The sequence below is a fragment of the Pteropus vampyrus genome, unplaced genomic scaffold (genome assembly GCF_000151845.1).
Source record: "Pteropus vampyrus isolate Shadow unplaced genomic scaffold, Pvam_2.0 Scaffold53, whole genome shotgun sequence".
Taxonomy (NCBI): Eukaryota; Metazoa; Chordata; class Mammalia; order Chiroptera; family Pteropodidae; genus Pteropus; species Pteropus vampyrus.
The window spans coordinates 6,586,353-6,596,678 of NW_011888834.1; the positions used below are offsets into that span (position 1 = coordinate 6,586,353).

Genomic DNA, 10,326 nt, shown 5'->3' on the forward strand with positions numbered 1-10,326 from the left:
AGTAGGAAACAAATCAGACCAAATCTTTACCCTCCTGGAGCTTACATTCTAGTGCAGGGAGAAAGTCAAACAAGGTAAATATGAAAAATACAGTACTGGTGTTTTAGATGCTTTTTATTTAAAGTGTCCTCCACACCGCAGGCAGAGGCAGCGGCAGCATAATGTGGAAGCGTTTTTAGAAACTCTAGGGCCCACCTTGCACCAACCGAATGCGCATTTTTGTTGTAGCAAGATGCCAGGTAAGTCACAAGGACATTCGTGTTTGAGAATCATTGCTTAGTCCCTGAGAAACAGTAGTTAGCGAAGGGGTGAGGGAGGCCTCTCTGGGAAGGACGACTTTGAGTAGAGGAGGTGAGCTCTCCAGAGGTCTGGAGAAAGAAACCGCAGCAAATGGAAAGGCCCGCGGTCGCTGGGGCAGAGCTGGCTGTTGCAGGGAGGCTGGGGCACAGCGGACTGGTAACCTGGTGAAGGAGGATTGGGAGGGTCCGGATGAAGCGGACTCATCCTCGCTGTGTGTTCATTTCTGGCCTTTGCCTGGGTGTACGCTGGTAGCGCTGTTTCTGAGCTGTAATTTGAGCGGCTCTGCAGGATAGTGAGGCTCAGGAATGCACAGAGCGCCAGGCTCTGTGCGTCCTTGGGGACACAAGTCAAGCGTTGTCAGCCTAGGGTTTCTGCCATTCACCGTAGCTCCCAAGACTTTCCTATCTTCGGCTTTCCTTTTAAAATACAACTCCCTCCCTTAGATCCGCTAGACTTGCAGCAAGAGAAACCCCAAGGTAAACTTTCGGACTTTCTCCTTCCCCAACCTAAACGTCCTTCCCTAAACTCCGCTTCCCAGTCCACCCATCTTCCTCTGTTTTTCCATTCTTGTGCCATCGAAATCCTTAGAAGAGTAGTGCAGGCAAGGGGATCTCAAACGAGGGCGACCGAGGACATCACCCGCGTCTCAACTCGTCCTAAGTTTTTGAGTAGGAAGGCCGTGGAGTCCGGCCTGGATCCGCGTCTGACCGAACCGGGCTCCGCCGCCCAACCTGGGACCCTGGGCAAGTTACTTCATCTCTCCGCCTTTTAATTTCCTCCCTTGTGAAAATCAGATGACATCCGCCCCACTGGGTTGTTCTGAGTCCCAAGTGAGATCATTTATAGGGAAACAATGTGTAACTCATAAAGTGCTAAACGCACGTGACTAATGTCAGCTCCATGATTTCGGCTGCACGATTGACGTCCGGATACCCTCCTCCCCCCGCCCATCTTCTGGTCTCTTTTGCACCCGGAATCTCTCTCCTCATGACGGTTGCGCACACTGTACTCGATTCCACAGGTTTCCCCAGCGAGGACAGGCCGGGTGTGGAGTCCCGGATCCACTGGGTGGGAAGGAGGTGGGGCGAGCGGTGACGTGCGGTGCAGGAGGCACTGCGCAGCGGGGTGTGCGGGGTGCTGGGGGCGCGGTTGGGGCGGGGCGGGAAGCGAGTTGAGGGATAGAGGGGCGGGATGGAGAGGGGAGGGGCAGGTGGGGAGGAGAGAAGGCCGGGGTCGGGTGGGGCAGGGTGTAGGGGTGTAGGAGAGGAGCGAGGTGCAGGGAAGGAGAAGAGGAAAAGAACGGGGTGGGGGTGATGAGGGAACAGTGATGAGGGGAGGGAGAGAAGGAGACGGGGAGCGGGGCGGGGTGGGAAGAGGGAGAGGGGCGAGGTCGGACTGGGATGGGACCGGGCGTCCCCTGTCGCCGGGCCGGAGGCCTGGTCTTGGCCGGGGGCGACTGCGTGCCTCTCTTCCCGCGGAGGACAGTGTCCTTGGCGAATCATTACTGGTCCTTTAGGGTAGAAGATGGGGCCTGAGATCCGGCAGAAGGAGCTCAGAACAGGGCCCGCGGGTGCGTGCGGGTGTGCCGAGGGCACGGGCGGGGACCGGGTTTGCAGGAGCTGGCAAAGCTTTGGCTCGGTGCAGCCGCCCCTCCCAGGAGGTTTCCGGTTACAGCACGTTTCTTGGCATTTCGATCCTTCCCGGGCGGTTCTCACAGCCGCCGCCCTTCCTTCCCTCGACTGCTGCAACCGCGCGCCGTCCGGGTCCCGTCCTGGGCGTTTGGTGGCAGGGGTACTGGGCGGGGCACTCGGCGACTCCCAGTTGGACCTACTGGGTGCGGGGGGGAGGCAGGTGTTTCGGAACTGGAATGCAAAGTTACCAGGAGGACCCTGAGAGAGAGGCAGCGACAGGGGGGTGTTGAAGGGAGACCGACCGTGGGGTTTGCCAGCGTCAGGGTGGCGGAGGCGTGGGCCTTGAAAGATGGGAGAGATCTGCTGGGTGGAGATGTGTGCCCTAGGCCAAGGGAATGAGGTGACGGAGGCATCTGCTTTCTGGGGTTCAGGACTCGGGGAGATGAACGGGCGCTGGAAAGGTCCCAGGCCAGCCCAGTGCCCTGCTGAGTCTGCCTAGGGAAGGCAGGTCCGAGGAACGCTCCTACCCACAGCAGTGTGACCTGACCAAGGTAGCCTTTCTGAATCTTGATGTCCCATCCGTAGGTGGGACAATATCTCATGTGGTGAAGATTTATAATACATGTCAAACCCAGCATAGGTTCTTAATAACCTTAGGACTTTTCCCTCCTGTAAGAAGGAGGTTAACATGTGAGGCTTCCCTGGACACTCTAGCAACACAACTAAGAGCCAAATAAAGTTCGACGGAATAGGTGTCCAAGGGTCAAATAGAACAGGCGCTGGCCTAGCTGGCCATCTGCTTCTGGGATGCACATCCCCTTACGGATAGAGTCTGCATTAAAATTAATCCCCATTACGGATTCTTATGTGTCACAGCAGAGGGAATGTACTGACACCGATTGCATCAGAATAGATGGACACGCACGGAGATTTACAGTTGATGGCTTTATCTCTTCATAGGTATATAGACCCACCCAGATTATCCTCAGCCCCAATTCCTTGATTTGCAAGTCTATGTTGGGTCCAGGATTCTAGCTTTAATAGCATCAATATAACAGAGTCTGAAAGGTAGGATCCTAGAACTGCCACAGTAGAGCCTTAGGCAAAAGTTCCGGCACCACCCCAGGCGCCATGTCAATGATACAGCGCAGAGCGCAGTGATGTATCTGAAGTCACACAGTATGTGGGTTGGGCTTTGTGGGATTTGGACCTCGCTTAGTCGCTGAAGTGTTGAGAATGCCCTGGTAGTTTCCATGACTCAGTTTCTCCAGCTGTATATCAGGAATAAGGATAGTGACTGTTTAGCTTCCCTTAGGGCAGGTGCAGTCTTAAATAGCTCCTCCCACGTCAAGGTAGTTGGTGGGTGGAACTGTGATTTTTGTGGGATGGAGTGGGAGCAGCCTTCCAGTGAGTTCAGTGCCTTGGCATGTCCGAAGCAACACAGAAGAGCCTGGCAGGGAGGGTGGCACCCCGCAAAGGGAAGGGAGGAGGAAGGCTGGAGAGGTGTGGCGGGCCTGGCAGAGAGAGCCCTCAGGACACCGGGGTTGCCCTGGGGTGGAGCGTGGCTCCGTGAATGCCCAGGTGCTGGGAGGCTTCCCTTTGTGCTGAACGTGGGGCTGGGAGTTAGGACGTCGCTTGAGTGTTGAAACAGTCAGGGCTGAGCCACGGAGTGCCATAAATGCAAACACATGTGTACCTTCTTTTCTAAGAAGGCGTAATAGGCAGCCAAGCCCTCCGGAACCTGGCCCAGCATTCCTTCCTTCTCCAGGTGGGTCCTGCTTTGATGATGACAAGCTCATTTTTGGAAGTAGGGGTTTTCCTCAGAGCTTTATATAATGCGATGCCAACCAAGCTTTGCTGGCGTTGGCTCTTAAATGTCATTAAAACATCCCAGCAAACCTTACAGGGAGAATTGAGTAAATAAAACGTCTGTGAGACCCCTCTTGCAGGCTGTGCCTTTCATCTCTCAGCATTACCATTGCCTCTCTCTTTACCAAGCTCATTTACATCTTTATACCTACTCACAGGATACTCTCCAAATACTTACCTAAAATATCGTCTCCCAAGCCAGTCAGTCCTTCCCATCCTCCAGTCCAGTGCCAGCCCCACTTCCATCTTCAGCCCTTCCCTGTGAGCGTCAGCCTTGTTCTGTGAACTCTAACAGCATTCAGTGTCATTTCACACGCTTATGTGATTGTGACTTGCCTGTCCATTGTTCTATATTTATGACTCTGACCTCCTCATCTGGAGTGTAAGTTTCCTGGGGGCAGAGATGCTACCAGATATATCTTTATATTCCTACAGCACCCAGAGTCATGCCGATCAGAGTTCAGGCTCTTAACTAAATACTTCTGGGTGAAACTGGTAGGTCGCATAGTTGTCTTTTCTCCTCCCCCTCCAGCCTAGATGGGCCACTTCTGTCCACCCCTTCCTGGGGCCCTGGCCCATGCCAAGCTGGGATAATAAGATGGGTTCTTGGTAAAATGGAGTAAAGGGATAGAGTCTCTGTTAGTCTAACACACCTGAGTGGTGCTGGAAAAAGCAATCAGCTTTAGCAGATGTTTTAGTTGTTTTTCCAGTCTAACAACTCCTGCCCCCAAAACTTAGTAACTTAACAACTGTTTATTTGCTCATGAATCATTGGTCTGGGCTGGGCTGGACTGGGCAGGCGGTTTTGTTGCACATTTTTGCCTGGAGTCATTTGTGTGGTGCAATCAGGTGGGAGCCCAGCTGGGGAGGGCCAAGGTGGCCCCTCATCTGGAGTGTAAGTTTCCTGGGGGCAGTAAGTGCGGCCATCAGTGGGAGCCCCTTCGTTCTCCACAGACCCTCTCATCTTTTTTGTAGGCCAGATCACATCTTAACAGCATGGCAGCTGGGTTCTAAGAGGCCTTTATTGCCAAGGCCCAGGAGTCGTTCAGTGTCACTTCTACTGCATTCAATTGATTTAAAAAGTCACAAGGCCAGGCAGGACTCAGCAGAAGAATGTAGACCCCATCTCTTGATAAGAGAAATGACAAAGGTCACACTGCAAAAAGGCATGATGTGGGATGGTAGGGATTGTTGTGGCTGGTTCTGAAGCAAACTACCTCATCGAGAGAGGCCCATCTTTTAGACATGTCATTGTGAAGTAGCCCAGGAGGGCCCATTTCCCCCTATGTGATGCTAGCTCACCCTCCAGGTCTCCAGACCAGCATCTCCTCCAGCACTGTGGCCTGAACGCCAGGTGGAATCGGTGGACAGCCAGAGCCAGAAGCTCATGGTTCCGACTGGATTCTGTGGAGAGAGGGAGGGCCCACAGGGATGAGAGGAAGAAGGGAGGAGATGAGAGAGGGAGGCTGCCCATCCAGGGTGGTTTGGTGTGGGCCGAGGTGACTGCAGAGGAAAAGTGAGCGACTGTTGGGCTCTGTCCTGTGGTCTCCGTGTCAGGCCAGGATGATTTTTTTTTCTGGCAAGAGTTTCCTTCTTGTGTTCCATCCACTTAGAGGCACGAGTTAAACAAGTGAATCGATATATGTTAAGAATTTCACCCAAATAGAAAATACAGAAGAGCTACATTTAAATGGTTACTTGAGACTTTTCATGAAGGAATAAAACCTATTATCTCTCTCTCATTCTAATGCTTGCCTGAGAATCAGGAAGCTAAACAGTTGGGTGCAGCTGTGTGATTCCTTCAGCGTGAGAGCTGCATCGCTGTGCCTGCAGGGGCCCTCAGCACCCTCAGCCTTCCTCCGCCCTGCAGCCTCAGAGCCCAGGCCCCTCGGGCCTTAGCCTCCATGTGGGAAGAGGCCGGATCTCTCCAGTCAACCTCGCAGACGCCACTCAGCTATCTCTAGAGTAAGCTCTGGAGGAGCCTAGGAAGCCGTAATACCTCACAATGCCAGGAACTTTGCTCTCCCTGGCTCAGGAAACAAAGGACACAATGCTTTCAGTTTCAGTGACTGAGGTGGCATGTGAACTATAGGGGACTCACCAGGTGAAATACTGACCACCTGCTCTGCGCACTGCCCTGCTCTGAGCAGTGACTGGGCAGGGCAGCCATCAATCTTTGATAGCTTCCTTACTTATTGTAGGAATATTATAAAACTAGTATAAGAATATTCTAGGCACATCTTATCCTCTCCCTGCCCCAGCTATTTGTCCTAGGAGCACTGGTTCTTTATAGCCGAGAATGGATTGACTTAGAAACCAAGATTTGCTCGTTTTAACGGGGGTATTATCATTCCCAGGTCCTCTTGGCGAACGGACCTAGGAATATAGGTGTAGATACATTCATATATTTACATCTATGCTTGTATATTTATTTTTATAGTTATCTGTACCATTGAAAACTCTGAGCTCGCTGAGAGCTCGAACCAACCTAGCATGCCGGACTCCTTCTAATTTCTTTCCTTTCTTTATTTGCAACATTTTTTCTCCAACAAGAAATCTGGCTAGCGTCATCTGTAATATGAGTATTTATTGATCACCACCTCTCTATGTAACCAATTTCCCACTGCCACCAGGAACACCCCCTCCCCCCCACGCAGAGGTCGTCCCCACCCAGCTTGGGCTCTAGCACCCAACTCACACACACACAGTTGACTTCCTCACCCTTCTCAGGATCTAATGCCCTGTGCCACCCACACTTCCTGCATGGACTCTGTCCTCACTCTACTTGGGTTTTGATACCCCACACGAGAGCTTACCCCCCGCCCCCGCAAGTCACTGTGGGCACTTCTCACCATGCTCAGTGTCTAAACACCCCACATGGAGTCACTCCCTGAACTGAGAGCCTTCTACTTCCATGCAAACAGCCTCTTCATCTGCTTGGGGTGAAGTGGGGGCTCCAACGCTCCAGTCTAGACCCCTCTTCACCCCGCTGTATGGACACTTACCTTTCTAGGCCTCCCGTAATGGCTTTAGGACTGAGTATTTTAAGAAGGGAGGGAGCAGAGGAAGAGTCACATGTGAAATTTTAACTCTCAAATTCCTCAACAGGAAAATGAGCATAATAGTAGTTCCCACCTAATACAGTGGTCATGAGAACTACCTGAGATGATGTACGTGAAGTGCTTCTACAACACACGATGAGCACTTGGTGTCAACTGCCATCGTCATTATAAATTAACATTCCCGCTTTATCGCATCACTTGGAAGGAACACATTAGAGGAGAAGGAAAGAGGGAAGAGTCGATGAGACAGCAGATTATTGAGATAGGAGGACTGATGCCTTTTTTTAAAAATGATTTCTTATTTTTCAATTATAGTTGGCATACAATATTATGTTAGATTTAGGTGTACAACATAGTGGTTAGACATTTTTATAACTTATGAAGTGATCGCCCCAATAAATCTAGTACCCATCTGACACCATACACGGTTATTACAATATTACTGAGTATATTCCTTATGTCATACTTTACAACCCCACGACTATTTTGTAAATGTTAATCCTTTCCCCTCTTTCACCGACCTCCTCGACCTCTCCTCCTATCTGGCAGCCCTCAAAATGTTCTCTGCATCTACAAATTTGTTTCTGTTTCATTTGTTTATTTTGTTCTTTAAATTTCACATATAAGTGAAATCATATGGCAGTTGTCTTTTTCTGTTTGACTTACTCCACTTAGCGCAATACCCTCTAGGTCCATCCATGTTTGCAGATGGCAAAATTTCATTCCTTTTTTATGGCCTAGTAATATTCCATTGTATGTATGTACCTTCTTTTCTTTATCCATTCATTGATGGACACCCAGGTTGCCTCCATATCTCGGTTATTTTAAATAATGCTGCGATGAACATAATGGATGCAAACATCCTTTTTAAGTAGTGTTTTAGGTTTCTTCAGATAAATACCGAAAAGTGGGATTACAGGGCCCTTCATTGTCTATTGTTATAGCCTTTGTTTTAAAGTCTTTCTTGACTGGTATAAGTATTGCTACCCCAGCTGCTTTTTTTCATTTCCATTTTCATGAAATATCTTTCTTCATCCCTTTACTTTCAGTCTGTGTGTGTTTTTGAATCTGAAGTGAATCTCGTAGGCAGAACATGTAAGGGTCTTGTAAGGGCTAAATGCACTTATCCATGTAGCCACCCTATGTCTTTTGATTAGAGCATTTAATCCATTTACATTTAAAGTAATTGTTGATAGAGATGTAGTTATTGTCTGTAGACGCTCAAGTCCCTTATATAAAATGACAGGGGTGTTTCAGCTTGAAGGGTGTTTGCTGGTTTCTGTTCAGTTCTGGAAGAGCTGCATTTAATACCAGTTGTTGCAGATGACCCTCATCATGCTCACCACTACTCGAACTGATAATCCTTGGACCTAGTTTCGAAGAATAATGCAGAAGGGATATTCAAGTAGAATCTGCAGACATTTTGTAATTATTTCCAGTATTGCATTTTTTTCTCGTTCATGAGCTGATGGCTATTTATGAAAGATACTGAGGGCAGAGGAAATCACCACTACCCAATGAGGAGAATTATTGGGATGTTTCATTAGCCAGGATCAAATTGATGCCTTAGTAACGCAGAAATCGATAGATAGAATCACAGCCTGATCTTATATTAACCTTGAATGTCTCTGGGCCTGTGAGCCTTTTTAAAGTCTCTTGAGCATTTTTAAGTAGAAATAAATTCTGGCTTTAAAAACTTTAAAAAATGACACAGTATTTGCATATAACTTATGCAATCCTCCCATATACTTTAAATCATCTCTAGATTACTTATAATACCTAATACAATGTAAATGCTATGTAAATAGTTGTTATACTGTATTGTTTAAGGAATAATGAAAAGAAAAAAAGTCTGTATGTCTTCAGTATAGATGCAACCATCGTAGGCTGAACTACATAGTACATGTCAGCAACAATGTAACATTTAAAAAAATAGATTTTCCAACTGTGGTTGGTTGAACTCGAGAATATGGAGGGCTGACTGTATATCGACTAAATTAAAATATGTAAATAAGGAGAAATTACTAGGAGAAAACATTCTAGTATGCTAAAAGTGGTTATCGTTTTTGGTGAGATGTAACTTAAAATTTTTTTGTATGTTTTCCAAAACTTATTCAATAAATATTACTCAAACTTAGAAAAAATTATTTTAAAATGACGCTGGTTAACTTTAACATAACTGATTGAAAGCTGCTCTCAGCCTGAGTGGTTGGTGGTGCCTCCTTCTGCCTGACAGAGTCTGGAGTCAAGAGTACCTGGATCCAAACTCTGGCTCTGCCATATTCCAACTGGGTGACCATGGGCAAGTTAATTAACTTCTCCATGCCTTTGTTTGTTTGTTTGTTTTGTAAAATGAGGAATCTTACAGTTCCTAATTCAGGATTATTTAGCAATTAAATGAAATACTGCTTATAAAGCACCTGGCACAGAGTAAGAATATGAAAACATTAGCAGTTAGTGTTATTATTATTTAATGGGAAAGAATGCAATGAGTGGTTCCTCAGATGTCTCAGAGTAAAGAATTCCTTCTTCTGTGAGTGGCCTCAGCTATGCCTCCCTCAGAATTGGTATCTTGTGACTAACCCAGAGACTGCAAGCAGCTGGAATTCCCGTGGTGCAACAATTGGAGGGAAAGGTGACAAACCAAGGCAGGGGGAGTATTTTCTTCACTTCTTGGATGGGATCCGAAGACATTAGTTTCTTAATCGACTCAGCATCCTGGTGTTAGGACACCATGTCTGGCACCTACAGGACAAGTGATATAGCTCTGTCTGTGTTGGTATCTAATTCGAGATTCGCTTTTTCATTTATTCATCCATTCATTCATTTAGCTGTTAATTTCACATATTTATTAAATGCTTGCTATGTGTCAGGCACTATTGTAGGCAATGGCATATACCATTAAAATGCAATTAATTAAAAATATATTAAAAATTAAAAATATAATTAATAAGAGACTCAACAGGTATTTGTACATCTATGTTTGTAGAAGCATTATTTATAATAGCCAGAACATGGAAGCAACCCAAGAGTCCACTAATGGATGAATGGGTAAACAAAATGTGTATATACATACAACGCGATGTTATTCAGCCTTAAAAAGGCGGAAAGTCTACGGCCATGACACCCTGAACAAGCCCGAGCCCATCTGATCTCTCAAGCTAAGCAGGGTCGGGCCTGGTTAGTACTTGGATGGGAGACCATCTAGGAAGACCAGGTGCTGTAGGCATAAAAAAAAAGGGGCAGGGAATCCCGACTGAGGCTACAACGTGGATGAACCTCAAGGACGTTATGCTAGGTGAAATGAGCCAGACACAAAAAGACAAATACTGTATGATCCATTTCAGGTATCTGGAGTAGTCAAATTTATAGTAACAGAAAGAATGGTGGTTGCCAGGGACTGGGGAGAAGAGAGAATAGGGAGTTAGTGTTTAATGAATACAGTTTTGATTTGAGATGATTAA

General features: G+C 47.4%; 1 pseudogene; it reads left to right on the plus strand.

The window, feature by feature from the left end:
* Positions 1-9,972: 9,972 nt before the first annotated feature.
* LOC111739758 lies at positions 9,973-10,091 on the plus strand (annotated as a pseudogene).
* Positions 10,092-10,326: the final 235 nt, after the last annotated feature.